Source organism: Trachemys scripta, chromosome 11 (genome assembly GCF_013100865.1).
Source record: "Trachemys scripta elegans isolate TJP31775 chromosome 11, CAS_Tse_1.0, whole genome shotgun sequence".
Lineage (NCBI taxonomy): Eukaryota > Metazoa > Chordata > Testudines > Emydidae > Trachemys > Trachemys scripta.
Window position 1 is genome coordinate 17798189 of NC_048308.1, and position 26423 is coordinate 17824611.

Consider the following 26423-nt stretch of genomic DNA (forward strand, 5'->3'; position numbering starts at 1 on the left):
TAAAAGAAGCCAGGTTGTTCCTTTAGATATCATGCCACAAGTACTGTCCTTCTTTCCAGACAGCTTTAGTTTTAACTTTACCTCCAGCTTCATTGGAGGGTGGCAATCACTCCTCTTCTACCATTTCTCGCCATAAAGTATATAAAGAAAAGATTTAAATTATCTTCAGTTGTGATCTACAGAGCTCTACCGCACATCTGGTCTGTTCAATTATTTAGACATGTAAAGGTGAAGAGTCACCCACTCTAGGTTCTACGGATCCTTGGCATCTCTGACAGCACAAATCTAAAGGTTAAGACAAAGCCAGCGGAAAATACCCATCATGTTTTGTGCCTCTCTAGTCTCCTGTCTCTCAGTAGGTTCAGAATGGCTACCAACCAAGCCATGTAACTAACAAATATAGCTGATCATTAAGTCCAGAAAAATTCAAAGTGCCCCTCATTTGCATACCAGCCACTCCCACTGTGGTGACTACAATGTACATGGACTCCAGCCCCCCAGGACATAAAGGGACAGGCTGCAGTTGTGCCTTGTACAGGTGCAAAAGAGAGACGGGAAGGCGCTCATTGATTCTATGCCAAGACAGAAAGCATGGTGCAAAAACCTAGACCGGTGGGTCTAAGGAGTCATCCTCTCCTCCATGCCCTGCATGCAGGGGCTTGTCACTATTGAAGTTTGTGTTTTTATAGTGTGCCTAAACACACAGTCTGGTCCAAAACTAACAGTGAAGGTTGGCGAAAGGACCAGGGAGAGATTAGGAAAAACAGCCAAGTGGGAAAATTAAAAACTCTGGGGAAGGCATGTTTAGGATGCTAGTTTTGAGCTAATTGACTACGTGCACATTCAGCATTAATTTCAGTGATATTGAAACAAAAATACTAGACACGTTTATGATGTCTGTGTGTTCATTGTAATAAGGAAGACACTCAACATATCTCACTATTGATTAAACACTCAGTTTAGTCATGGTTCTGTGTGAGAGACTAGTATACACAGAGGAGAAACTGTCTGCAGGAAGAGGGGGACCTCTAAAATCCAAACACCATCTTTAGTAGAAATCTGTGGTTATTTTAGGCCAGTATTAACCCACATTGTGCATTTGGTTCAAATACAGACTTGGAATAAGTGTAAGCAGTTCCCACAAAACATAGTGGAAAGTGCACTCACCTATTCCACAGTTGAATTTTGCCCTTTGTGTCCATTTCATTTCACTTGGAGGAGAATTTCATTTCCTGTTAGAGGCAATAAATTTTTTGACTGCTCAGATAAGTGACTACAGAGGTTCATCACCGGGATTTGAGGAAATAAGCCTAGTAGGAAGATGGATGATGACGGGGGGAGTGAAAGTTGTTATCCAGCCATTTGTCATGGTCTGGAACATTGAGATATATGGGCAAGACCGCTAGAGGTAAGTAAAAGCCCCTTTTTCCAGCAGTCTGTTGATATGAATAATTTATCTTGTGCAGTCAGACAGGGATCATATGCTTTCTGAAAACTCATTTTGTTTGCATCTGTATGTATATAGTAAGTAAGCAATAACACAGGGCAGAGTGTCAGGTATTGCTGGGACCTGCATATACTATACATCATCTGATTGTAACCCCATGATCACAGAATGTATGGTAGACCGCCCTAACACTCATGTTGCTTCCTATACATGCACCCTAGTCCACAAAACACAGCTGTTAAGACCATCTTTCTTGCCTGTTGCTCTGACCACATAGTGACTACAATCTTGTAATGGGTTTCAGAGTGGTAGCTGTGTTAGTCTGTATCAGCAAAACAATGAGGATTTCTTGTGGCACCTTAGAGACTAACAAATTTATTTATGCCCAAATAAATTTGTTAGTCTCTAAGGTGCCACAAGGCCTCCTCTTTGTTTTAATCTGGCAATGGGTTGTTTGCTCCAGAGTCTCTATCCTCCGAAAAGCTAGTCTGTGGTTCCCTGATTCATCATAGTCTTACTCTAGTTCTTCCCATATCTCAAGGTTTATACAACATGCCACAGCACTGGGTACAATCTCAGTTTGTATGAAATGAAATTCAACATTCATGGATGTAGGAGTGCTCATTATAGTATTCTGACTAATTTAATGTCTCTTGTCCGCTTCAGATAAGGTATATTGCTGGAGAGATACCTTACAATTGTCTTCCTACTGAAGTGCATTTGAACTGAGTATTTGAGGCAGGGCCAGTTCTAGCATTTTTGCCGCCCCAGGCAGAGAGAGAGAGAGAAAAAAAGCTGTGATAGCAAGCTGCGGCAGCTCTACCACCGCTTCATTCTACGGTGGCAATTTGGCGGCAGGTCCTTCGCTCCGAGAGGGAGTGACGGCCCTGCTGCCGAATGCCTGAACGTGATGCCCCCCTCTTCATTGGCCGCCCCAGGCACCTGCTTGCTATGCTGGTGCCTGGAGCTGACCCTGATTTGAGGGTAGGTTAGGTCTTTGCTGATCAAGGATTTACCCTGGCTTCACAGAAGGCTTTTCCATTACGATTTCAGTTTAGCGAGTACATATTTCACTCAAAATCAGCAGAGAATTCTCTTCAACTTCCATATTTGGCTGAAAAGACTCTCTTGTAGCCACTTAACAATACACAGGCCCAGACCTTGATAAGAATACACAGGCCCAGACCTTGACTGTTTTGTGCAACGCCAGTAGAAGCTTTTGGAACTACAGCTGATGTGACTGGCTCCAGGAGAGTCACCCTAGTGTAGGGCATGTCTGGGGCTTCACTACACCCCTCCAAAAGTGCGTGTAAAGGTGACTTTTGCCCGCCCTATTTGGGCATGCTGTGACACATGCTGTTCAGCAGTAGGGTCACCAGACAGCAAGTGTGAAAAATCGGGACAGGGGGTGGGAGGTAATAGGAGCCTATATAAGGAAAAGACCCAAAAATCGGGACTGTCCCTATAAAATCGGGACATCTGGTCACCCTATTCAGCAGCCTAGCTTTTATCAGCTTAGAGGATATGCCAGCTCACTCCTGCCTGTGACAACTCATTCACTGAGAAGATTCTCCAGAGCTGCCTTACGTGGGATTTGCAGCCACGCTATACCTGCATAACTGGCTTGGTATGCAACACTTACACTTTCTCATTTACTCCGGACAGTTCTAATACCATGCAGCACAGAAGCATTACCAGTAACCACTGAATAATACAAGACTTAGTGTATTTGATCTTATATCCCTCTGGTGGCTGGCCTGAGGCACTACAACATACAGTTTACTGACAGACAGAGGAGTTCATCTTTAGATCAAGTGTAGAGACCAGTGTCTGTTGCTGAAGGTTCCAGGTTCAGTCCCCACAGATGGCCTTTGTGTTTATATGTGAGTGTACATTTATTTTATAACAAAGGAATTCCATTGATGGCAATTGTCTGCGTTTGTATCTTACTAATACATTACAATGACACTGGCATATCAGCCAGGGGCGGCTCTAACTTTTTTGCCACCCCAAGCATGGCAGGCAAGCAGCTTTAGGAGGCATGCCTGCGGGAGGTCCGCTGGTCCCACGGCTTCGGCGTACCTGCCGCCGAATTGCCGCCGAATCCGCAGGGACTGGCAGGGTGCCCCCCATGGCTTGCTGCCCCAGGCACATGCTTGGAGCGCTGGTGCCTGGAGCCGCCGCTGATATCAGCCTGTCTCTGGGGAGGAGGTCTCCAGGAATCAGGGACCCCTGCAGATGAAAGTTTGGTAACATTGTCTGTCTGAACCAGCTGTGGTTGCATGTTCATTAATCTACCTAATGAATGCACAGTGTTTGCAGTTGTGTGAGATCGTGGTAGAGAGTCAAGGTGGATGAGGAAATCTCTCTTATTGAACCAACTTCTGTTGGTGAGAGAGACTAGCTTTCAAGCTTACAGAGAACTTAGTCAGGCATGGGAAATGTACTCAGGCTTGTCTACACTTAAAGTCTAAACAGGCACAACTGCGCTTCAGTGTAGACACTACCTACACCAATGGGAGGGATTCTCCCACTGGCATAGGTACTCCACCTCCCCGAGAGGTGGTGGCTACATCAATGGAAGAATTTTTCCATTGACATAGTGCTGTCTATACAGGGACTTAGGTTGGCTTAACTATCCTGCTACTGACTGAGATAGTTAAACTGACCTAATTTGCTAGCGTAGACCAGGCCTCAGAGTCTCACAGCTAAATACCTGGTGGAACAGATTGTTTAGCATACATAATTAAAACATATTTCAAAGGACCATTCAAGGTGAAGTGATCTGTTAACACCTCTCCAGTTCTAGGGGGAAAAGGAGAGGAGGAGGATGCTAGCAGGGGATTAATGGAGGTTTATAGATTTGTTATAGTAAACCATAAATCCAGCATCTCTATTCAGTCCATGATTTTCAGGGTCTAGCAGAGTTATGAATTTAAGCTCCGAGGCTCATCTTTTGAAGGTGTTGTGTAGATTTCCTTTGCGGATGGGGACTGAGAGGTCAGATATAGAATGACTGCTTTATGAAAAGTGTTCACCCATAGATGATATGGTGTTCTGTCTTTTTTCCTTTTTCTCTGAGAATTCATTCAATAGTGTAGTGATTATCTTGTTTCCCCCACATAGTTATCGGGGCATTTCATGCAATGGATGAGGCACACCACATGTTGTTACAGGCATGTGTAGGATCCATGCATATTGAGAGATGTGTTGTGGGGGTGTTGGTCATTGTAGCCATGGAGATGTGTCTACAGGTTTTGCATCTGTTGTTCTGGCAACCCAGGTAGTTATGCGTGCAGATGACCAGACAACTGACCAGGTTAGTTTGATTAGCCATGTGTGATTAACTGACCTATTAGGCTTTGGTCCAGATGGACGTGGTGAGGAGCTGCATCAATCCAAATCTGTGTCTTCACTGCAGTTATCTACACTTGAATAAACGCCTCTCAAGTTAGCCTTGCTTGAATGAGTGTATCCATACTGCTAAATAACACTGGAGAGGTACAGAGATTGGAGTTCTGCACCGAGCAACTGGGTTAGCAACTGATGAACTATGGCAACTTGAACTATAGCCTGTATCCCAGATGGGCCAGCCAACTCAGGTTGAAAGTTCCAAACACTCAAATTAAGGGTTTTTGTGTGTGGACAGTACTCAGAGGGCAACACTAAAGTCATAACTTGAGTTAACTTCTGCAGTGAAGACATGAAACTCTGGGAGACCCTGTATTACACCCATTCAGTGCAGCATATTCCCCACTGTGCTCCAGACCCACTCCATAGAGTTTCCCCTGTGGAGTTAGGTGAACTTTGGAGAAGTCCCTGCACACCCCTGAGTCTAGGTACTGCAACTGTGACAGATCTGTAAATGAGGCATAGAGTGATGGAGGAGTCCTTGTGTACTTTCTCTACCCACCCACACGCACCCAGGTAGGAGCCAGTCACAATGTTGCCTTTGGTGTGCACATTTTTAGGTTTTGAATTTCTGTCCATGAGAAACTTTCCTAAGGCAATCCACATCTTTTCACGTATTTATACCTGCTCCTGTATTTTCCACTCCATGCATCTGAAGTGGGTTCTAGCCCACGAAAGCTTATGCCCAAATAAATTTGTTAATCTCTAAGGTGCCACAAAGACTCCTCATTGTTTTTGCTGATACAGACTAACACGGCTACTGCTCTGAAACCTTTCCTAAGGTTATTCATCCCAGGAAATTTGTGTTAAGACTGGGAATAGAACCCAGTTTTTATTAATCCCTGTGTGCTGTATTCACACAACTATCCTTCCTTTGTGTAGCAAATCTGTCTATTCTTCCATCCATCCTAAAATACAGTGCTATTTCCCTCTTACCTTTGCTCAGACAATTATTGAGAGAAGTTTGATTAGAACATTGTATGCAGAAAGTCAGGCCATTATCTGTTTTATTTAAATTATTCTGAGAACCATCAAAGTGGCAGTTATTTAATCAATAGAACATGAGCTTCAGTTTCAATTGACCTTTCTGAAGAAAACAGAGGTTGTGCCAACTTTATGCCTACAGTTCGGTGCAACATGTACAGTATATCCTGTTTTTGGCTGCATAAGCTGTTACTTTTTTCCGTTGTTTTCTTATTCGTATTTTACCCACAGAGTTAATGATTCCCACAGATTATGATACATGTTCATGATTACTTATGATATTTTGAATGGTCAAATATCATCAGTGTTATATAGTGGTTCTTACCCATTTTAGGGATTGATCGTACAAAGGGTCAGTTTCTGACCTTCATGTCTGCCATTGCTGTTTGTTTCATCTAGACCAGCTCTTAAAAATGTTCAAGAAGACACTACTCCCAGCTGACACTAAGAGTAACTGAAAATCCTAAAATTGGCCTCTACATACCTCAATTGTATTCCTGGCACTGCACTTCAACAACCATGAGCTGGCTAAATACTCTTTCTCACCCTCATCCATTACCCCCACGTTCCCTCCTATTCACCAAAGCTCAGTTGTGTTTTGCTTAGAGCTATTCTCATAGTGCTCAGCATCATGAACCTATCCCTGCGTGGGCCTGTTCAATGGGACTTTTACCACTAATTTTAATGGCAACAGGAATGGGTCCAGTCTTACAATAGTGTCTCTGCACAGGTGCCAAGCAATCACTGAGCATCCAGTTCTGGCACTTCGGTTTTGTGCACTTCTTTGTCAGTGCTCAGCAGCCTGGTGGATCGAGCCCTTAATTATTTAGTGTCTGTCGAGTTCTCAGTTATGACAGCTCCTAAACTAACAGTATAATTACATTTAAACTCTACAAATATTATCTAGTTTTCACCAAACATATAACATGTAATTCTATAACATCAATATTAAAAAAAAACCCAAACAAATCCTGTTGCTTAACTAGAACTTTAAACAAAATGATTTTTCAATTCCATTTTCAAATAGGTATGTAGATAGAGAGATTCTGTTTGCAGAATTTCACTAATTTATTGGATTAGTAAAGGTTTATTACATTTTTGTGCCTGCATGCACTCAATCAAGTAAAAGTTGTAATAAATGAAAGTTCGAAGGTAAAATTTTATTGCTGTGCACGAAGGGAGAAAAAATAAATTAGAGTAATGTAATCATGCTCATATATATAGTATGAATTTTGAACACTGTCTATTAGAAAGTTTGTCAGAATATGCTTAGCTTTGAAAATATAGATTAACACTGAAGGTTTTAATATTGTTCCTTACTTATTTCCTGAGTGTGTAAGTGTGAAATATCTCCTGCCGAAAGCAGTTGTCATAAAATGACACTTCCCCATTTTAATAACTGAATAATCAGAATGGAATTTTTTTCTAAGTTACAGAGAGATTATTGCTTTTTTCCTGTGTGAAATTTTTAGTGGTAGGAAACCAAATTTTATCAGACATCCTCCAGTTTTACTGTTTTACTTCTTATTTTTGAAAAGTGTGTCCAAATACTGCTTGACAAGCTTGACACTTTAGGGAGTTTGAATAGAGGGGGTTTTCTTCTGATTCCATTTGCCGATTCTGTGTTTTCCTTTAATTTAGTAGCAAAGTTAGAGTGGTAGTTCACCAACAGCAGGGGAAAAAAGCCCGTACAGAGACTGACTAGTTAGTTTCTAGACCGTTTGCAATTCAGTCTTCTTAAATTTTTATTGGGACCTACACAAATATAGTAAAAGGCCCATGTGGCATGGAGGCTTGGATAAGAAGGTTATCTACCGGTGTGTGCCATTCAGGCTTAGCAATTTACACATAGACCCGTTACACTAACTTTAGCTGTGCCTAAGATAGTTAATTACAGGTTGGTGCAATTATGACATCATAGGGAACTCCCACTCTCTTGTTTGCTCCTCCACCCCTTGTCATTATCGTCGTTTCTTCTGTTGCTGCCGTATGAGCAGAACTTCATGGTGTAGGGTGGCATTGGTAAGAGGAGAACCCCCCCCCCCCCCCACACACACACACAGTGTAGTTTGCATATTTTAGTCCTGTTGATTGACAGGAAATTTGTCAGTGGTTGTCAAACATATATGCACTCTAAATGTTTTATGCGAATGGATCACTGGCTGATTGGTTATAAAGGGCCAAATCCTGGCTCTTCCTGCATGCTGGAGTAAGGTGACATCAAGGATCCCCTTAGTCCCTTGAGCTGGGGCTCCATGCTGCTACGTCCTGTGTGCAAAGATAAACAGATTTCACAGACTTGCGAAGTTCCTGCTCATGCAGGTGGCTGGAGATTGGGCAGAGCCTTGATTCTACCCACTCCAAAGCACCCAGCAGGGTAATGCCCCCTGATGCGTCAACATAACTACATTGTGACAAGTATACACCCAGCGCAGCATACTCCCCTCCTTGGAGCAAAAGGAACCTTAGTGGAAGACTGTACATCGTCACATCACATCTTCTTCCTTATCTAAAGGATGATGATGATAATGTACATTGAGAGATGTTTGCACCTGCCATTGATATCATGGATATCAGTGAGGTGTAATGAGAGTAGTATGCATGGATACAGAGCACAATACGATCCTTATCATTTTTCTCTGCTACGTTTGAAGATCTGATATTCTTTATCTAATAATTACACCATCCATACTAGTTCCTGCTCCTGCACTGCTTACTCAGTAAAATTTCCTGTTGCAGCCAATTAGCGTTTTGCCTGACAATGGAGCACAGGCACAGCTGCCAGATATTCTATTTCTCTGGTTGTGAAACACCTCAGTCTCTAAATAAAGGGGGTGATAGAATGACCGACTTTTTTAAAGAACAAAATAAATTTTAAATGTTTTTAACCGTTTAGATTCATAAAATAACTTGAAACTTTTCTAAATGAACAGTCTCCATTGTAGACTATCCTAAATGATTCCTTTCAGTATACATTCTTTTATAGATACCATCATAGCTGAGTTGTGGGTAGGATTAGACTATTACCAGTGGACCAGTTATAGAAGATGGAGTAGCTTAGATATTTAATATTCTTTAAATGTCTCCAAAGGAATCCTGCACTACAGGCTATACATGTAGACATAATTATTAATGATGTAATTAAATTTCCAGCCTCAAAGGCAAAATGAAAGCACAATGAAAATATAACATTTATATTGTGCTGGATAGCTTGTTTGATTTCCCCCTTTTGTTTAATATTTAATCTATGCCAAATATAGCAGAAATTAAACACTTTAGTGCTTCTAAAATTGGGGATTTGTCTTTGTTAGGAAAATGTGTTGAGGCTAGGTCAGTGTGTGTTAGCTAACTGTAACTTAGACCAACTTAAAATTGCCTAAGCATCCTGACTGATATTCTGGTACTTGGCAAAACTTGATGTTCCCCATAGATTTTACTCATTAACCCAAGATCACAGGTTCATTTGTATCTCTTTTTCTGGGAATAGATTTGTCATTCTTTTGGACTCCTAACTGATGACCATTCTCGCTTACTGCTTACATTTCTTTTTTCTTTGAGTCTGTTTAGAAGCTAAATGAATGCAATGGCATTGAATTACGGTGCCCCAATATTACTTCATTCTTTACATCATCTTACCTCATCTTCAATTTTATCTGTATTTTGTGGAATAGAAGAGAAACATGATGGAAGAAGAAAACAAATACATAAACTACCTCAGAATTCAATCCTTCAAGTGCAGAACATTTCCTGGCAGGTGCTGCATGTCCAATAGGAAACTCTCAGAATCTTGTTGCAGCATTAGGCCCCAAGGTGACGACCAAATATAATGCATTTTGAGTCAGTTGCTTCTAAATCAGCTCTCAGCTTTGAGCAGGAGGCATAAATCTAATTTTAATTTGCTCCTTTTATTTTCTTTTATGTTGATTCTAATTTTTTGTACAAACTCAGTTGCAGGCTTTGAGTGGGATGTATTTCAAAGAGTCCAGATATTTATAATTATTTATCATCATTAGCATTCACTGTATCTGAAAACAAGAGTTTTGCCAACACGCATTAAAGCTGTTTGTGCAAATCTGTTCTTTACAAGTGGGTCAGTTTCTGATGCTAATTACAGCTTCATCTTTGGGGCATTCGTGTATGAGTAAAAATGATAGAATCGTAGGACTGGAAGAAGTCTTCTAGTCCAGCCCCTTCATTCAAGGCAGGACTAAGTATTATCTAGTTGTTTTGAGTGGTCTGATCCAAGTAAAGGCATAGTGTATGCAAATTTTAAGTTTCCTGGATAGAGACTGAAGGAGTCTCAGTTGATTATGGTGGTTATGTTTAATCAAAGAAATGGCAAACTGCTAAGCCTCATTTTTGGTACATATTTGGGGGGTGGAATGGTACTTAGGCCCTGTGCAAAGCTATCCATTGAGTCTGTGTCATTGTGTAACCCACACACCACCTGGGTGAGATGCTCTGTCCAATCTAGTGGCACCGAGACCACTTAGAGAGAGTTAAATGAGTCTGCTCTACAGCCTTATCTAACAGCCAGTTGGCTTTTAGCTCATGTAGTAAAGGCTCATGCACTATGCTCCACAGGTCCCAGGTTCGATCCCATCTGCAAACGACAGGGGTCTGTCGGTGTTACAGTTGCACAGGTCTTTGGTTATTACACTACTCTCTCTGATAATCAGGGCCAGGCAGTGAACATGAATTGCATCGTCACACTTTTCTACACACACAGGCTCTCAGTTAGACTGATTTTCATTCTTTTCATTGAGAACAACTAAAAAAGAAAGAACAAAAGTAAAGTATCTGTGAGAGAGCATGTACCACAATGTGGATCGTTTCTAACACTTTGTAGCTGTGAGGACCAAGATGGTATCTGAACTCTGTACACAAGGAGGGTACTTAGACATTTAAAGATGTAGTCCACTGATAATAAAAAGCACTATTGTCATTATTTATTATTTATTTATTATTAATAATGTTCAAAAGCCACATCCAGAACAGGGACTCCTTCGGTCTCTACCCGGGAAACTTAAAGTTTGCATGCACCATGTCTTTAGTTGGGTAAAGCAGCCCACTCACAGCCATTATTTTCTGTTAAATATTCAGGAATATACCTCTTCAAAGCACACAATACTTTAATGGATCCAGTTTGCCCATATAAAAGTTTCCTACATTATTTTATGTTGATTAACATTTTTAACAAAGCAATATAGAAAAGAAAATAGAGGTACACCTGTTTCAGTTAGACTACTGTGGCACTCTCAACAACAAAACGTAATCATAATCCGATTTGATCAACCCACCTGCATAAATTCCACAATTTATATCAAGCAGGAGGCAGTTGTAGAAAAAGAAAAGCTCTAAAGACAGAGGGAAAAGAAATAGAACCTAATAAGGGTAATATTAGTACTTACAGGGTGCTTTACATTTTCAAATTGATATGCAATGTTAACTAATTATTAGGAGCAACTACCTAAGCTTACATACTTTTCTCCAAGAATGCAATAAGCTCCATTTTGTTTTCAGATGCACCTGAGGAGTTGTGTACGCATACTGCAAGCCAGAATTAGTCCCTTTGTTTTCACTCCCAAGAGCAGCATGTACATGAATACCAAATTATTTAAGCACCTGGCTGTGTTTGAGTCTAACAATACATATATAGGGGCCAGCTCCTAATAAATAAGCATTTTTCAGATAACATAGCTAATGCAGTTTCATCATTTTCAGTCATTTTTTTTTTCATCCTGAGACCAGTGATCATGTTGTATTAATGTTTCATGTCCACCGCCCCCTATTTATGGAAGGTCCTTCCCAAACTAGTTTGCTCCACATTCAAGTCCCTCCCGAAGGCCCATTTTTATTGTGCTGCGCACAAGACATTAGTCAACAGGACATTTTCTCATATATACTTATTTAAATGAAGGCAGAAAAATAAATCTTGTTCCACCATACTCTGCACATGCCTTTGCTGAGTAGCTATGTGATCTTATTGATTTTAACCCAGTCCTTCTCCCTCATTATTACATGGCTATTTTGTTATCTTGTTTGAAAATAGACTGTAGGCTCTTTTGGGCCTCTGTGCACTTATCTGTAGTGTGAAGTGCTTAGCATGCTTTTGGACACTTCAAAAAATTAATAATTTAGAAATAAATATTAATAATAATTATTCCACTAAACCCCAAAGAATGAGACATGAAAGCATGGTATTTTAAACATACCAAGGACTATGGAAAACAAATCTCACACCAACATTTTATGTTTTTTCCTCTGTAGACTTTGTCTCCCTTGTGGATATGAATGAAGGGCCCAGCTTTTTAACACTTTTGTCCACAGAGAATACGTTCGTGTGACACTGAGCCAGTGAGGATTAAGCAATCAGCAGGCTGGGTGACCTGGAAGCAACCCTTAGGGGCATATTAGAAGAGTATTGAAATTATAAACAGGGTCATCCTTGTAGATAGTTATGAAAGCCATGTTAAATGGACTAGAATCTTTAATATGTAGGTCTGTATTGTTAGAGAATCAAGAGTAGATACTAATTTTATTTGTCTGTGTTTATCTTGTTAGATGTTTAACAATGTGATCTAATTAGCTTGTAGATGCTAAACTTTTGTGCCTGTCTTCAATGATTCATTACAGTATTCTATTGATTCACCGATCAAAAGGGGATATTATCATTTAGATGGGACACGTGGAATAATACTGTCCTCATTTTTCTTTGACTCTTGTAATTTTACATAGTAAACTATCTGTGAACTGTTTTAGGAATTTGGATGACTTAAATGTATTGTTTGAGAAAGGACCCATTGAATAGAGATCAAACTGTCAGTTTGCTTTCATCGATGTCCAGGTGGTAGGATTACCTGTCAACACCCAACTTGCTTCAGCTATAAAGAGCCCTGGGCCTGATCCTTTGTATTTCAGATCTGCTTAAACTTTGACAGGGAAAGTCTAAGCCCACAAGACTTAGGTCTCCAAGCTTACTCTGGAATTCCTATGGAAGAATTTGAACACACTCTGCACACGGACTGTCTATTCGACTATAACTTTTTAAATTGACTCCAAAGGACTTTTACAAATCAGCAGCCTCGCCATCTCTGCTATGAAACTGACCTAAGAACTTTACTCATATCTGTATGTATATTGGTCTTTTAACCATAGCAACTCCTTCTTTTTCTTGATAAATCTTAGATTTAGTTAATAGGGATTGGCTGTAAATATGTATTTGGGTGAGATCTGAAATATTCATTGACCTGGTGGGCAATATGTTTGATTTCTTGGGATTGGTAGAACTTTCTATATGGTGAATAAGGATAATAAGGTTTTTAGTAACCCCTCACTATATTGGACTTGGCTGTCTAGATGGGAGCCAAAGGTTGGATTGCTTAAAAGGGACTGTATTTTAGCTTCTTGGTAGCCAGTGTGGTATTACTGAGTTTTGTTACTGGCTTGGTGAATCTAATGATAGAATGAACCACCTGTTTTGGGGATTGTCTGCCCTGTTCCTTGCAGTTTGCCCTGAATAAGCATTCTCAGTATGGCCCCCCAGGCACCACGGTCACAGTTCCTTTTTACTTCAGAAAGGGCACTTATTTTAGTCATTCATTTGCTGCTACCTTGGGCTGATGCACTAAATTAAATATTACAGACCATAACCTTCTCTTTGATTACCCAGCACAGTTGTTGAGGGCGAATGGCCTAAGTTGCATGAAGGGGGTGCACAGAGAAGAAAAACAGCTGCACCAATATTCCCTACACTGCAAAGCCATTTGTGCATAAACACTAATGCGGCGATTATGTTGGAGCCCACTTGTGCACAGCTGAGGGGGCATAGCCAGGGAGAGTGGGGTAGGTATTAGGGAGACTGCTTTTCATGTTTTACTGTGATTATCCGTTTCTAGACACATTTTTCTTCTGTTTTTTTCTCTTTCTCTTAGGGCTTCTCTACAATACCTGCAATTCAAACTATGGGGGTGTGAATAGCAGTGTTCACCAAGGTGCTGCACTCTAACTCCTCCAAGTGCAAACTAAAAAGTTCCTGGTTATCACTAATGTAATCCTGTTGAAAAGGACTACACTAGGAACCTTTTAATTTGCCCCCAGAGTGACCACACGGGGGAGTTACAGAAATGCTCTTTGGTGTGCACTGCTATTCACACCCCTGTGCTGTGCGGGACAGTGTAGACATATCCTCAGTCCCCTGCTTTTTCACACTCTCCTCAGTAGTTTTTAGTTCTTATTTGCTTATTCTCCTGATCCTTTACATTTCTTTTTTCCATTATTAGTTTTCTTCTTCCTATAATACACACACTACAATTCCAGTATAATTTTTTTCTTTCACCTGAGGATCTATTTCTATGTTCTATTCTTTTAGCCCATCACATTCTCCCTTTCTCTTCTTTTTTCTCTTCTCTTTTATGTGGAATTTTTCTTCACACTCTTTTCTTCCATAACCACATTTTTAACTAAGAATTTTTTCTTTTGTTCTTAAATCTGTGATTATGTGACCTGCTTAATTGCTTTTTTTTCTGTGAATCTTTTAAAACATATTAGTGTAGATTTCCTCCTTTCTCTCTTCTCTCTTGTGCAATATTTTTTTATTTTCCACTTTCATTTTTACAGGTAGGTTTTTTGCCCCTAATCTTCTTACTCGTTTTTTCATTCTTTCTTTCTTTCTATTACTGGTCCCTGATAATAGTGATGGACCATTGCAATTAGACTTATTCCACATGCTGCTGCCTTCCGTGACAAACTGACAACACTTTTCACAGAGGTTCTTATCTGTTGACTGGCATTAGAAAAAGTCAACCAATTGGTAAGAATTTCTGTGAAGTGTGATATTGGCCTTCCAGTATGAGAGGTAGTGTATGCAATAAAATTTAGCTCAGAAACCAGCTGGTGTGTTCATCTAAATTTGGTGTTGCCACATGAAAAAATTCATGCATTGTTATTCCGAGCTGAATATATCCAAAATTGCCTACATCCAATCTTTTATTGCTACACTTTTATTGTTATTGCTTTTAAGGTTAATATTTCCATTAACTGATAAATGGCTAGGCCAAGATTTTGCCAGCAAACTGCTTTTCCCTGAAGGAGATAGGCAATTGCAGTTAGTGAACTGGCATAAAGTCACTATGAATTTTTCAGAATTTACTACTGTCTGCTGAGATTTTCCTCTGTAATAGGCAAGCATTTAATCAAAGTTTATTGGCACTCTTTTCTGAGATTTAAACGGGACATAAAATTTTATGATATGCAGAGTATTTTAGAAAACTGTCATTATTTTCAGTGGAAAATTTGAAGTGATACAAGGATAACTATTGACAGAAAACTGGTAATTGTCATTAAAACATGCAACATTTTTTGCAAGTCATTTTCCTTTTTTCCAGGTACAGCTGAAAAACTGTAAAGGGTGAAATTACCTCCAGTGCAAAGGGCCAGCACACAGCCGGGCAGCACTATAAGCAGGAGTGGGGTTCAATGTTATGACTTTGCCAGGGTGCCAGTTAAATGTTGAAGCTGAAATCTAACACTTTAGATGTGCCAATTTGATAAGTGTTATAGCCCACACTGGAATGGAACTTAATTAGGAAAAAACCTTTTATTTCTACCAGGGAGTGTTAGCTTACTATTTTTAATGCTAGATTCTTAGTGTAACTTTTACCTTGAACAGTATGTCTCAAACCAGGATACTTGGTGCTCTTAACCATTCAAAACATTTTTTAATTCACCCAGAACCACCTAGTCCAGGGATTGTCAACCTTTGGCACACAGCCAATCAGGGAAATCCGCTGGTGGGCCGGAATGGTTTTTACCTGCAGCGTCTGCAGGTTCAGCCGATCGCGGCTCCCACTGGCTGCGGTTTGCCATTCCAGGCCAATGGGGGCTGTGGGAAGCAGCGTGGGCAGAGGGATGTGCTGGCCACCGCTTCCCGCAGCCCCAGTTGGCCTGGAACGGCGAACCACGGCCAGAGGGAGCTGCGATTGGCCGAACCTGCAGACACTGCAGAAAAACAAACCGTCCCGGCCCACCAGTGGCAGGGATGGCTCTATGTACTTTGCTATCCCAAGCACGGCAGGCAGGCGGCTTTCGGCGGCGCACCTGTGCGCGGTCCGCTGGCGTCCCTGACGCCGAAGCCGCGGGACCGGTGGACCTCCTGCAGGCAAGCTGCTGAAAGCCGCCTGCCTGCCGCCCTGCGCGGCTTGCCGCCCCAGGCATGTGCTTGCTGCACTGGTGCCTGGAGCCACCCCTGGCCAGCGGATTTCCCTGATGGGCTGCGTGTCAAAGGTTGCCAATCCCTGACCTAGTTGTACAACAACGGTTCTTCAATCAAATGGAGATCTAGTGAACATTCTAGATATGTACTGAACACAAAATACAGGTGCATTCATGTAAGCAATTAACATAGACCAGTCTTGGAGCACAGCAACTAACCAAGGAACAATACAAATCACCAAGAATCCTTATTACATGTCATTATCACCACCAGTTATCAATTCTTTAGTGCTTCTAATACATTTAGCACACTTCCAGTACTTCTCCAAGGAGTAAGGATGTATTTGTCTTAAAGGTACTTCTAGGAACTTGGTCCCTGCTATTTGAATGGTTTGGTATGAAAGGTACAAATTTTAAATATCAAAAGCAATTGCTTAAAATTATTGTTTAGATCTCATAGGCCAATTTTCTTGGGCTTATAAAGGAGAGCATGCTTATAGCATTGGTTAAAATCCAAACTGTAGTTACTTGATGACTCATTAAAAAGAGTGTAGACTCAATAAGCTAACTGTCATTTGTTTGTATTAAAGAATAGAAAGAGAAATATAATCTTTGACACGATATCTCACTGCTGCTGCTTAGTCCTGTTAACCTGGGAGGAGGGGGAGAGCTGTTCATCAATGTTATCTGCGCGTCCAATAGCACTTCTACATTCTGCAGCTTATTTGTATGTTCAGTCAACTCCAAGATCCACACGGTGACCTTAGGCATCTATAGCCTGTTTTGCTGAAGGATGGCAATCCTCTTTATTTTCTTTTGGATGCATTCCAAATTACTGTCAGCTTTCAGTTTTCTTAGGCTTTGTCTACACTATGGGGGGAGATCGATCTAAGTTACGCAACTTCAGCTATGTGAATAACGTAGCTGAATTCGAAGTACTTAGATCTACTTACCGCGGGGCAACACTACGCTGCTTCGATGGGAGACACTCTCCCGTTGACTCCCCTTGTGCTTCTTGTTCAGGTGGAGTACAGGAGTTGACGGGAGAGCGATCTGCGGTCGATTTAAAATTACTTAGACAAGTTAGATATCTTCAAATCACCAGGGCCTGATGAAATGCATCCTAGAATACTCAAGGAGCGAGCTGACTGAGGAGCTATCTGAGCCATTAGCAATTGTCTTTGAAAAGTCATGGAAGATGGGAGACATTCCAGATGACTGGAAAAGGGCAAATATAATGCCCATCTATAAAAAGGGAAATAAGTACAACCTGGAGAATTACAGACCAGTCAGCTTAACTTCTGTACCCAGAAAGATAATGGAGCAAATAATTAAGCAATCAATTTGCAAACACCTAGAAGATAATGAGATGATAAATAACAGTCAGCATGGATTTATCAAGAACAAATCGTGTCAAACCAACATGATAGCTTTCTTTGACAGGGTAACAAGCCTTGTGGATAGCAGGGAAGCGGAAGATGTGGTATATCTTGACTTTAGGAAGGCTTTTGATACTGTCTCGCATGACCTTCTCATAAACAAACCGGGGAAAGCAACCTAAATGGAGCTACTTATATGGTGGGTGCAAAACTGGTTGGAAAATCATTCCCAGAGAGTAGTTATCAGCGGTTCACAGTCATGCTGGAAGGGCGTAATGAGTGGGGTCCCACAGGGATCGATTCTGTTCAATATCTTCATCGGTGATTTAGATAATGGCATAGAGAGTGCACTTATAACGTTTGCGGATGATACTAAGCTGGGAGGGTTGCAAGTGCTTTGGGATGATAGGATTAAAATTCAAAATGATATGGACAAACTGGAGAAATGGTCTGAAGTAAATAGGATGATATTTAATAAGGACAAATACAAAGTATTCCACTTAGGAAGGAACAGTCAGTTGCACACATACAATATGGGAAATAACTGCCTAGGAAGGAGTACTGCGGAAAGGGATATGGGGGCCATAGTGGATCACATGCTAAATATGAGTCAACAGTGTAACACTGTTGCAAAAAAAGCAAACATCATTCTGGGATGTATTAGCAGGAGTATTGTAAGCAAGAGACGAGAAGTAATTTTTCTGCTCTACTCCATGCTAATTAGGCCTCAACTGGAGTATTGTGTCCAATTCTGGGTACCACATTTCAGGAAAGTTGTGGACAAACTGGAGAAAGTCCAGAGAAGATCAACAAAAATGATTAAAGATCTAGAACATATGACCTATGAGGGAAGATTGAAAAAATTGGGTTTGCTTAGTCTGGAGAAGAGAAGACTAAGAGGGGACATGATAACAGTTTTCAAGTACATTAAAGGTTGTTACAAGGAGAAGGGAGAAAAATTGTTGTTCTTAACCTCTGAGGGTAGGACAAGCAATGGGCTTAAATTGCAGCAAGGGTGGTTTAGGTTGGACATTAGGGAAAACTTTCTAACTGTCAGAGTGATTAAGCACTGGAATAAATTGCCTAGCGAGGTTGTGGAATCTCCATCATTGGGGATTTTTAAAAGCAGGTTGGACAAACACCTGTCAGGGATGGTCTAGATAATACTGCCTTGAGTGCAGGGGACTGGACTAAATGATCTCTCGAGGTCCCTTCCAGTTCTATGATTCTGTGATTTAGCGGGTCTTCACAAGACCCGCTAAATCGACTGCCAATGTATTGATCGCCGTGCGTTGATCCCCCAGTAAATGTAGACAAGCCCTAAGTTTCTCTGCTACTTCTGTTGATATCCAGTAGATGGTGCAGGTATACAACAAATTTCTTCAATCCGTTTCTTATCGGAAGCTTTTTATGTTTGATTCATTTCCAAAATTGTTTTTCAGTATTAGCCCAGATATCAATTGGAATTGCCTCTCTTTTAAGCAATTTCTTTTAATGTTTCAAAGTTATAACCTGTTAGGTGTATATCTTTCAATATTCTTTTTACTTTTGGTGCCATACAATTTACATTTCAGGAGTGTAACAATTCTTTAGAGAGAAACCAGACATCTGTGATAGTTCCTAGTCTGCACATTCTCTCATCTTACTAGAGAGATTAGATATCTAGTACCTTCTCTTCACATCTTTCAGGGCTTGTTCTGGGATACAAGACATTACACTGGAGGAACAAAGCAGATTATTCATATATAGAGATTTGTATTTCTGGTTCATAAGGCAGACAAATATACAATTTCTAATTTGGGATGAAAAATCTATATTGGGCATCTTGGGGTATTAGAGAGTTTGAACTCTGGCACTTTTAGCTTTATGGGTCACCAGCAAGCTATTCCTAGCTGGTTTAAACTTAAATTTTTCATAGTCATTTCTGGCTCTTTGTTAATATATAGGAGACAAAAGAGCACTTGGCACAGGAAAAGGGGCAGTTATTCTTGTCTGTCGCCCAGTAGGAGTTCTCTTTAGCTAGATGGAGAGATGGAAGTTTTATCTGCATGTAAATTATGTGAGTCTTTGGTTTGATGGACTAACAATAGGCGGAAGACTTCTTATCAATCAAAATTATGTACTTCAACTTTAGTTTAATTGATGTCCCCAGGCGAGATGTCACATCTGTAGTGATGGTATGTACATTTAATTCTCATTGTCTTTGGCTCTGAGAGGAAGCTAAAGTTTTAGAATATGCATTGGGGTAATTGATGATATTCTTAGTTGCTACAGATAATTAAAAGGGCAGAAAGAGAACTGTAGCTGTTATCAATATATTTCCAAGGCATATTTGGCAGTTATAGCGCTTACATCATTTATGTCCAACTGAACCTTATTTTAAGACAAGATGATCGGTAATTTTCTATTAAAATTACTTTTTGATGGAAAATGCAGTTTCAGCAGAATCTGAATTTCCACAGAAATATTTTAATTTTGCCATAGAAATAGATTTTCCATCAAGGAAATAAAAATGAAATATTTCATTTCAGGTTGAGTCAACATTAAGTAGCATCTCCTTGTTGCAGCAGTGCCTTATGGGAGCTCTGCTTTGGGTGCTTCGTGCCCTTGCTCTCCCCTGTGGATCTAGCTCCTTGACCAGACTACATTTGGACATGTGCATCATGGGAGATGTGATCTGGCCAGGGAGCCAACCCATAGGAAAAATGAGGACATAAAAATGGTCTGTCTAGCCCAGTATCCTGCATTCTGACAGTGGCCGGTGCCAGATGCTTCAGAGGGAATGAACAGAACCGGGATGTACCAGAACTACAACTCCTAGGAGGTACTGTGGCACCATAGACAGATGCAGTTAAATGTTGAACTGGCTCAAAATTAAACTTTTTGATTCAGTTCAACAAACTGCAACAAATGTTTTGATTTGGGAATGTCAAAATATTTTGTTTTAACCAAAAATGTCAAAACAAAATATTTAGACATTTCAGAACTGAAATTTTTGGGAACTTTTCATTCTGTGTAAAATGTTGATATTTCAGATGGGGGGAAAAAAATCAAAATATCAATTTCTTGTATGAAGTAGATTGAGATTTCCACTAGCTCTTATTTTGAGTTATACATAAGTCGTGAATAGTTAGGCATGGCAGAATTTGGGTTTTTTTTTAAATATAATTTCAACTGATAAGATCAATGCTTATTTTTAGACATTTTTAAAAATTGTTTATTGGTTTAAATTTTCACAGTTGTGCAAAATTATGAGACTTTTTCAATTTTTATTGATTTAAAAATGTTACAGTTGCAGGAAATTGTAGGAGGGTCAGACAATGGGGGAGGGGTCATATAATAATTATTTAGTGACAGGTAGACATTGAGATTCAAAAAGTTAAAATTTTGTAACCATTAAAACACAAATAGTCAAATCACATATCAAAATTTGCAACGTAAATACCCTTGAATCAAATGTTAAGTGTCAAGCAGCATTTTCTTACTTTGCCTAGCTGTATATTTTTATTATTATTGTTGAAAATATTTTTTCACCGGTTTGTGTATATGCAGTAAAATCACTCACAGTTAACAATAAAGATCAAATCTTTCCAAATCTATGTATTGTTCCTGTGCTGAAACTCCGTGCTGGGAATAATTTCACCTACAATTAATAGAAATGGGCCCAAGCTGCAAAATTTATATCCAGAATTGGATTTCCCTAGATTTCAGGAGTGTTCAAGTCTGTAATGACATTCAGCTCTGGAAACAGTGGCCAGATGCTTTTGTAATGCACATTTACCATTTGTGGTTTTGAAGTTAGGCGATCCTTAAATTTTTGTTTCAGATTATTGGACCCTGACTTTAAGAAACTGGGACTGATTCCCTGTTATGGTTGTCTTTAGAAAGACAGGATATAGTATCTTGATAGATTAGACCATGTTCATATAGCTCTAATCACCTAGTATTTAGGTGCTGTCCTTCTGTAATAGTATGCAAAACATTATAATCCTCCTTTTCAGGATCTCAGATATTTCCCAACATGAAAGAATTCAGAAAAGTAGCATCTAAAAGTTATTTTTTGGGTTGTGGATCTAATGTAGCCATTAAAAGTGTAGCTTATAGGTGTAAGCTCTTACATTCACATTGCTTTGTCAACAAATAGCTTGTTTCCAATTATTAGAATAGATGATTTCCCCCCGCACTTGATATGCCAGCCATTGTCTTTTGAACATACAGTTTTATTACCAGTTGTTTTCTGATTGCCAACTACATCTATACCACAAATGGAATAAGGATGCACTTCACCCTTTTGCAGCAGGTCTTCATGAGGCCTGAGCACCATTTAAATCCATTGTAGGCCCTCATAATTGGGAAGAAGAAAAAAATATTGCCCAGACCAAATATATCTGTAAATTGCAGAGAAAATCTTCCTCAAGAATTTAAACATCATTTCTTAGGACTAATTCTGGGCTGTCTGCCAGGCCAAATAAATGTAAGAGACCTTTTGTTAAATTGATCAAGTGCTTGGGATCTCAAGAGAGCAAATGAAGGGAGTGATAAGAGCAGTAGGTTAGATTAGATGGGACCTGGATCCAATCCAGGCCAACTAGAGGGTCCCAGTTAACCAAAGGCTTCCCCCCACAAAAGTGTCCACATCCCTTTTTCCCTATCTGATTCTGATGCATAAACATCAGCTTTTTAAAACAATATATATATTTGTGGCTCTATTTACTAATGAGCAATAATTTAACTTTACACAAACATCACAGCGGTTGGCATACGATAAACATGGGTCCAGTCAGCAAACTCTGGGAAATTACTGCATCCAAGGGAAATCATGAAACTCGGAGTCATCTTTTCAGATGTACCCTATTGTAGTTTTTCATGGAAAATAAAAAATGCCCATTATATATATTTTTTATATGCTATCTTTCTCAGAATCTATTTTGCTAGCAATCCAAAAAGTGCACACAGTGAATATGACTATAAAGCTAATCAGTTAAGGAAATGTTTTAAAATATCTTTATGCATTTTGTGGCAAAGTCATCTATCAAACCATTGAAATCTGCCTCTTTCTGCTGAAGCGGAGGAGCCATGAACTTGCACTCAAAGTGCTGCTGCTGCCACTGTCATTTGGCTGCAGTCAGGGTGAAGAATTAGAGAGGTGGTTGTGTTCCTGGCTCTCTCTCTCATCCAATACGTGTGGCACATCATAGCTGTCTCCCTCATGAATTCAAAATTAATGAGTACAAGCGCCCTCCTCCAAGCTGGGAGCAGAATCCTGCCATAACTCATCCCTGATGAGAGTGATGCCATGATCTGAGTGAAGTTGCACATACTCTCAACAGGCCTGATCTGAAGTCAATAGAAAGACTTCAGTGGATTTCAATGGGCTAAGCAGAGGTGAATTAATGTTTTGTGGGGCCCTGGGCCAGACCAAGTTGGGGCCCCTCCCCACCCCTTCTGTCTGCAGCCTCCCCTCCCCCAGCGCTCCTGTTGGGGAGCATGGTTGGGGTGGGAGAAGCCCCAGCGCCCCAACCCCACTCCCTGGCAGGAGTGCCAGATGGGAGGAGTGGGTCAGGGTGTGGGGGCGCCCATTTTTCCAGGACCCCCCAATTGGCCAGAGCCCCTGGGCACGGTGGCCTAGTGGATAATATACCACTGGGGCTTAGGATCAGGCTGTCTATGACCTTATGCAAGACACCTGAATTCTTGGAAAATTAAGAAAAAAACATGACCCACTTACCACCACATTCTGCATCAAGAGGTTTAAGTCTTGTTCAAATAGTTTTAGTCGGTCTGGAAACATTTTAGACAGACCATACAAGGCAGAACAGCACAGGTGCTTTTAAAGGCAACGAGGCTTCAAACACAGAAACAAAAACCAACACTTTTTGATCTGAGGCCCAGCATCTCTGCCCAGCATCGGTAGCCCTCGGAGCACCACCCAAAAGCCTCAAGTCCACTATGTAATGTAGACAACTCTCTGCCCTGTGAGAGGAGAAAGGGGGGAGCTGGTGCTGAAACCCAGCTAGTCCATTCCAGCTCATAAACCTGTCGCTGACTATTTGAATGCTTTCTTCCTATGAATATAAATAAGAGAGGATAGATGTTTACTGCTCACCTCACCTAAATTATGTAATCCCCTAACATTATAGGGGATGACAATGACTTCTTAAAATCCAGCCTCACCTGGAGGTACACATGCGTGTTACTCACTGCTGCAGAGGCAAGCTGTCAAAATGTTAGCAAGGACATGGGTATCATAATGACTTAGGGAGACAAGTATAGAATTGAAGCGTGGTTTAAGGTTTTGGTTTTTTCTCCCTGGGGTATCGGCATGATGTTAGCATCCAGACCAAGGGTGATAATGGACTCTCTTCTGAGGAATGATTAAACATAGTCTGTCGGTGGGGAGAAAGGAATTTGCCAAGTGCAATGTAGAAATAGTCCTATATTCAATAGGACCAGAGGCTTTCTTTCAGAGAGGTTTTTGGATTTGATTTGATTTTTCAGCAGGCTAGAATAATAATAGAGTGATCAGGAATGTCAAGTCTGAGAGACAAAATAAAATATTTTTTACATCTCTTATAGTCTAACTGCTAGATTCTCTATTACTTCTCATAATACGCTTAGAAAGTTTTATTTCTACCTCAAGGGCAAGGAGGCTATTCTTATTGAGGGATATGAATGCAGATACTACTGTGGTGCTATTGACAGCTTTAAGCAGTCTCACTAGTAGCCCTGCCTGTCTTATTTACTCACTGGTACATGTGTTGTCTTGCAAAAGCAATAGAGATTTCTATCCCTTTAGTTATAATTGCATCCTCTTGTGAGAGACACAACTCCCATACTGTGTGAAGTGCGGAAAAGCCAGCTTTCTTTTGCAGCTGGCAGTCTAAATTTTAATTTTTCCCTACTTCTAATTAGGCATAGGTACTCCTTTGTGTTTTTCCTAGATTCATATGAGGTAAAGAAACCTAAATGGAAAAGTTTGCAATTATCCTAAAGGTAAAAGATGTAACAGTCAGAGTGAGATTGTTACTCGTAAAGAGCTGGAGTTTAGCTTTAAAGAATTCAGATATGAGAGTGATTCAACAAAGTTACCAAATCTTGTCTTCCTGCTTGCCTACATATTTTGTGTACACACCCGTATCCATTCATATCATTAAACAGGAGGGTCAGGAAAATTTTTACAGGGGAATGATTCAACAAAGCTAACCACATTTCTTTTGAATCCATTTACAATTATAGTTTGTGAGAGAAAATTCCATCAACAACAAATTATGTCTGCAAAAAGGTATATTTCAATATTATATGGAATGTTCAAGATTCCTATATGGTTTGTGTAACAAAGTTACAAATAAAATGATTAGGAAATTCTGCTCCATTATTTTTTAAATGAAGCTATTCATTTGTTTTACCTTGCTTTGGGAAAAAAACCAATAGACTAACAACAATTGGTAAATAGATGCATATTGAAAAGGGGATTTGTAGTAGTCTTAATGTAGACTTTTATGATCCAGCTGCTTTGCATCAGTCCAGTAGTGTGGAGTAGCTGGAAATCCAGCTTAACTGGCGACCTGGGGATCCTCTTTGTGTCATCTCTCATTGTGATAGAACTGATGTAGCAGCTGTACTCCATTCCCGCACTTTCTCTCATGTAGGAGGCATTCTGGGAAGAAAGGAGGTGTGGCTAGAGTGTCACCATGCTCCTGCTATCCCCAGTTATCAGGCCAAGGGCAACTGGGCATCAGTGACCCTGGAAAGCCCCAGGATTTGGCGAGAGGGGTATAAAGGTGACTTAGAACTACCTTTGATCCATCCTCTTGATTTGCACTGAGCTTAAATGGACCAGACAATCTACCCCTCAACTCTTATTCCTAGGGAAATCTCTCATTATTACCCTAAATTCACTTCTGTCTTAGAGACTTGCTATTATTTCATTTTGTTCTTAATTGTAATTTTTGACATCAGAAATGCTGTTGCTTGATAGTGAGGTTATGAAAATCTTTGTTAAAGAAATACATTAACTGAACATAATGCCGTGTTTCCTCCTCCACTATGTTTTCATTGTGTCCTTTGTTTGGGGTTTTTAATCACATGTTGTCATGGCCTGTGTGTTCTATGCTTTGAGTGAAATCCTAGCCCCACTGAAGAATATGGCAGAACTATTGTTGACTTTAATGAGGTCATGATTTCACCCTTAGCCTTAACAGTTCAGTGCTGTGAGCCCTCTTCTTCTTGGTTTTCAAACCGCTCCATAGACTTCCTCTGCCTATCATCTCTGGCTTCAACCTCTGCTCTCTCACCCATGTCCTCTCACTCTCCAGTTTTTTCTTTACATTGCTCTGCCCACCTCCTGCCACAGGCATTACAATCTTGGCATTGCTACCAGAGGTCCCACATTTGTTCATGTTCCCTTGGAGTCCCTGGTGCAGTCTCTCTCTTCTCTTATGTGAGATCTAGCAGCTCTATTTGCTTAGGCTATGTCTACACTAGCAATTTTATTGGTAAAACGTATGTCATTCAGGGTTATGAAAAAAACACCTCCCCGACTGACATAAGTTACACCAATAGAAGAGCTGGTGTGGACAGAGCTATATCTGTGGGAGACACTCTCCTGCCATTCATTGAGGGTGGTTTAATTATGCCAATGGGAGAGCTCTCTTCCATCAGCATAGAGTGGCTACACAGGAGACCTTACAGTGGTGCAGCTGCATCAGTACAGCTGTGCTGCTGTAAGTTTTCTAGTGTAGACATAGCCTATGTCTCTTAAGGCAGGGCCGGCTCAAGGCACCAGCCCAGCAAGCAGGTGCTTGGGGTGGTCAACGGAGAGGGGCGGCACGTCCGGCTCTTCAGTGGCAATTCGGCGGCAGGTCCCTTGGTCCCTCTCGGAGCAAAGGACCCGCCGCCGAATTGCCGCCGAAGACTGAAGCGGCGACGGTAGAGCTGATCGCGATCACGGCTTTTTCTTTTTCTTTTGCGCTGCTTGGGGAGGCAAAAGC

At 40.6% G+C, this 26423-nt stretch overlaps 1 protein-coding gene across 2 annotated transcripts in view; it reads left to right on the forward strand.

Annotated features, from left to right (window-relative positions):
• THSD7B (thrombospondin type 1 domain containing 7B) overlaps nt 1-26423 on the forward strand; it is a 491576-nt gene that overhangs the window by 238873 nt on the left and 226280 nt on the right. The window lies entirely within an intron of this gene.